Genomic DNA, 5,000 nt, shown 5'->3' with positions numbered 1-5,000 from the left:
TTTCTCCATCTGCGCTCATCTGCTTTACCACATTCTCTTTTGGGTAAAAAGTCATTCTCTAATGAGTGCAATATCTTCAATGGTTTTTGTGATTTTTAAGTTGAAAATCGTGTAGAAGGTCATTTACTGAGGTTAAAATAGAAGTGTTGTGTGTGTGTGTGTGGGGGGGGGGGGGGTTAAGGAAAAGGCCTGTATGAACACTGCATTGGTGTTCTCGTTGATATGTTGTTTGGAAATAGTTTTAGACAGTCTGAATAACTGGGAAGATAGTTACGTTGAAGAATATGCAAGAATGGTCAGATAGGGCAATGTCAGTTACAATAACATTTGAAATATCTAGGCCTTTGGTGATGATAAGGACCAGAGTTTGACCTCGATTATGAGTCGGGAGTTTCACATGTTGTTGAAGTTCAAAGACATCTAACAGGACAGAGAGTTCTTTGGCTCTGTTGTCCTCTGAGTTATCTACATGAATATTGAAATTATTAAACCATTAAATTCAGTACTAATGATGGAGAGAAGCTCCGTAAGTTCATTGAAGAAGATAGTAGAGCATTGGGATGGTCTGTATAAAATTATAAAGAGAATTTGAGTGGAACATTCAAAAACAACTGAAAGATAATCAAGAACAGAATAAGCAACAACCATGCCTGTACACTCAAACTGTCTCCTGTCTGAGGTCTCTTATAGCAGAGATACAGCAGGTGACATCAGAAGAGGCTTGTAGTTAGGGTTGATAATTTACAGACAGGTCTAGTATGCTTCTGTTCATGTCATTAAGTTTTCCAACTTTCATCTAGGAAATGATGAAATTGACACTGATAAATGTAAAGGGCTTGAATGGAAGTACACTCGACCTGCCTGATAATTCTCAAGCCTAATTACTACAAGCCTCTTCTTAGAGTATTTTGGATAATAATCCTGTAAAGATTTAATTTCCTTGACATACTCCCTCAGATGGCATTTTCTCCACCCAATAAAGCCTCTTTAAATGATAATCTCTTAATGCTACCTCCTTCTGTTTTGGGATGTGTCATTCGGGTGTACATATTATGATAGTTTGTGTGAAATGACTAGTTATTTCACTGTATCTGTAAATATGCTGACAACTCTAATTTGGTTATGTAGAGTCCTTAGGTAGAAGGTCAGGGTTATAGTCACGGATGCCCTATTTTTGCATGTTGATTTGCAGTGAAATAAATAAAATCATCTTCAGTCATAATTTGTTTGCAATCTAATTTTGTAAAAAGAAATTGTGAGAAAATCGTATCGTGAACCCTATATATATATATATATATATCTAATAATTATTATTATTATTATTATTATTTTTTTTTTTACAAATGTCAGAGAGGAATGAAATAACAAAAGATTTTTAGAGGAGAATAATTGTCAATTAAAACGAAGACTTTGTTCGGCTGCGCTCAGGCAGGCGGTTCAGGACCATGTTCGCACGGACAAACAGACTGAAGCTCAGCTTCTACCCTAGGGCTATTCAGGCCCTGAACACAGCAAAGACCTAGGTTCTAGGCCCTGGACAATCTAGACAATTTGATGGCAGCTACTAGATTGTAAACATAAGTGCAATATTGTAATACAACTGTGAACATTCTAAACCTGCTAACTGTGACACTTTAATGAATGTGCAACAAATATTATGTGAAATATGACAACCCATGTGTACATAAGGTTCAGATATAGGAAAAAGTTAGGATATTTATAGCATAGCATAGTGTACAGCAAAGTGTTTTATTGTATAGTATAGTAGTATAGTAGATAGTGTACATAGCCTTTATTTATGTCAACCAGCTCTTTTCTCTTTTTTGTTTTACCCTTGGCTCTCTTGTTTTTAGTCTTTTTTCCAAGCACCAGGGGAGCCCCCCCTCCTAAATGTCGTTGTATGGTACCTGTACTGTATTAATGACAATAAAGACCATTCATTCATCTGATACCATAGTGGATTTCCCTTTAATAATGGAAAACATGATGATTATTTCATACGTTCATATTGGTATCTGTTATGCCCCTGCCCAATTTGCTCTTTTGAGGTGGTGTGTCAGAAGAGGCGGGGCCATGGATGTGCTGCTCCTGTTGATTGGCTGATGGGACACACCTGTGGCTGATGGGACACACCTGTGGCTGATGACCTTTTTTTTTTCTTCCAATGCCTACCTTTTTGTTTTGTGTTGGTTGTTTAGTAGTTTTGGTTGGACTTTATTTTGCCTTTGTTGGGGGGGTTGGTTTGTGAGTATTCATTTGTTGTTGTTTCCTGATCTGCCCTGCCATAGGTTGTTGAGGTAGTGGGAGATGTTTCGCTTATTATTATTAGTGGCGGTTTTGTTGATTCAGTGTTTCTTTGTTTAGGTATGAGGGTTGTCCATTAAAACATTTTCCATTTTTACACCATTTCAGTGACTGACCATTTTTCTATGTTGTGGCTTTATGTATATGGCATTTGTGCAGCACTTTGGTTTGGTCCCTTAAGTTTCCTTGGGACACTTTCAGCCGTAACAGTATCACATAGTGCTTCTGTGTCATTTTAGATCAATATTATAGGGCTCAAATTTTACATGGTTAACTTTAGCATACAGTACATGTTATGTGTCGCATCATAACAAATTATACAATTGTCAATTTGATGAAAACAAAGCAGGTGACAGTCATATAAGGAGGCTAAAGAATAAGTTGCAAATAGAAATAAAAAATGCAGTGCTTACTGCTTAGAAATAAATCCTTTGGCTGAAGTCCCAGAAATAAAGTCAATGACAGAGACAGAGCGATGCAGCATGCTGGTAAGTATGTAATAATTGATAAGCCCTTAGGCCATATGCTGCCTGGCCTTCAGTCTGACTTCCTATCCATTTTTAATAAAAAGAACAATGAAGACAGAGCCTCTTCTCATCGTTCAACTGAGGTTCTGGAGAATTCACTAGAGCAGATCTGAGGGTAAGCAAACTTTTCCATTAGAAACTAGGTTTGGAGCTGTGAGCGTACTGTGTTTAAAAAAAATAATTCTATATTACAGTAGCAGCAATGTATTGAGTTACTGTAATACCAATATCTGGTCTACCTTTTATGTGAATAGCTGCATTGGAAATATGTTGAATTGTTGATGTGTTGAATACTTCCCTCACTGTATCTCTTGTAGGGCTGAGGGTCCTTCAAAAGATTAGGGAAGGATGGTGGTGCACAACACACACACACACACACACACAAACACACACACACACACACACACACACACACACACACACACACACACCTAGCTTATTCTAAAGGGAGACCTTGCAGTGCTAGCATTATGAAACTCTAGTGTGGGTGGGCTTTGTTTGCGGTTCCTCAGAGGGGAGAGCAGAGAGAGAGAGAGAGAGAGAGAGAGAGAGAGAGAGATGGACATGAAAAGCGAGGGATGGATATGAAAAGCACAGAGGGCCATGACCGTGGATAGTTTGAATCACTGCTGGAGTGAGAGATAGAGAACTGTGAATCCCACACACCTGACCTGGCAGGGCAGTCTGGTGTTCAACCACCTACTATACTGAGACACACACACACTTACACACACACACGCACGCACGCACGCACGCACGCACGCACGCACACACACACACGCACACGCACACGCACACGCACACGCACACGCACACACACACACACACAAACACACAGAGACACACTTCAGCTCAAACACCAGCTCGCCCACCTACAGAGTACTGTAACAGTCAACTCTATAGCCAACTCACAGCGTTGAGTATAGAAATATGAGTGTCACAAATAACACTGTGGAGCTTATGTGGTTCTGGCTAAAAATAGTGCACTGTACTGTACATGGAAAATAGTGTAATCTGAGATTTTCCCATGGAATATTCACAGGCATATCAAAGACATGTTAGCGGCCCACTGAAACGAAGCGCAGACCTGAGGTCTAAAGGCTACCTTTGCTACAAAACAAACTAGGGCTGTCAGTCGTGTGGTGAGAGACTGTCAACAATTCTAGACAAGACAACAACCGTGGTGCCTAAACAATGAGTCACAGGGGTGTGAATTGACATTATAATTTCTATAGATTAAGATAAAACATTATGAAAGTACATAAGTTATAAACTGCAGAATGTAAACATAACTGGAGACACTCGTTCGGGACAGGCAGCAACATTACGGTTGCCACTGTAGGAGAGTCTAGAAGCGGTTAGTAATTAAAGGGAAAATAAGTAAATGACTAAATATTGACCCAATATATTTAGCTTAACCTATTAACCTTGGGGCGAAAGAGTCCACATTCAGTTCAGGCTGGTTTAACAGAAACATGTAAACGTAACAGAAAGGCAGGTGTGACCTGTAATATTTACATGGCAAATGTAACCTTGGGGCAAAACACTTGCTTACTAGGCTTCATATCACTCACACTTTTTGTTCTTGTTCTAAAATATAGAAAACCGATAAATAAATGTAAAAAGTTGTCAACTAAAGCATTACTTGATTAATCTGTACGATGGGTTAGGTCTGTACAGATGAACCTATTAATAGATTCATCTGTACAGACCTAACCCACTATCACTGAGTTGTTGAGAGAGTGAGACAGTTTCAATCAATTATCTGTTACATTTGAATTGGACACAGTATTGGAAACAGAACTGTAGAGGAAAAACAAGATTGTGAATATAACATATCTCTGCCATCCCTTTTATTTCCACATCAACAGAAGGAAGGGGATTCAGATGATTTGCATCTGAAAACGATCGTTCGTTTAAGTGCCCCTTTGTAAGCTAATTATAGCTGTGTGAATGTGTGAACAGGTCGAGGACAGCATGCTTGGTTTTGCTTAATAATAACAACAACTATCAGATAGACGATCCAAACAGAGGCGGTAATCATAATTAGTGTGCTTGAGTCTCTGTGTGTCTCTGTAGCTTCATTGGTTTGCGGTAATAACAGCAACAAGTGTCATTGAGTTCAACAAAATATAGGTGGGCATGATTATTTCTCTCTCTCTCCCTCTC

General features: G+C 39.0%; 1 protein-coding gene across 1 annotated transcript in view; it reads right to left on the bottom strand.

The window, feature by feature from the left end:
- Positions 1–5,000, bottom strand: part of LOC308174881 (metabotropic glutamate receptor 5-like) — a gene marked incomplete at both ends in the record, with an annotated part of 32,143 nt that overhangs the window by 12,641 nt on the left and 14,502 nt on the right. The gene's annotated exons all lie outside the window — the stretch shown is intronic.

Source organism: Nansenia antarctica, assembly GCF_963989245.1.
Source record: "Nansenia antarctica genome assembly, chromosome: 20".
Taxonomy (NCBI): domain Eukaryota; kingdom Metazoa; phylum Chordata; class Actinopteri; order Argentiniformes; family Microstomatidae; genus Nansenia; species Nansenia antarctica.
The sequence above is the reverse complement of the archived record's forward strand: the minus strand, read 5'-3'. Positions and strand labels throughout refer to the sequence as shown.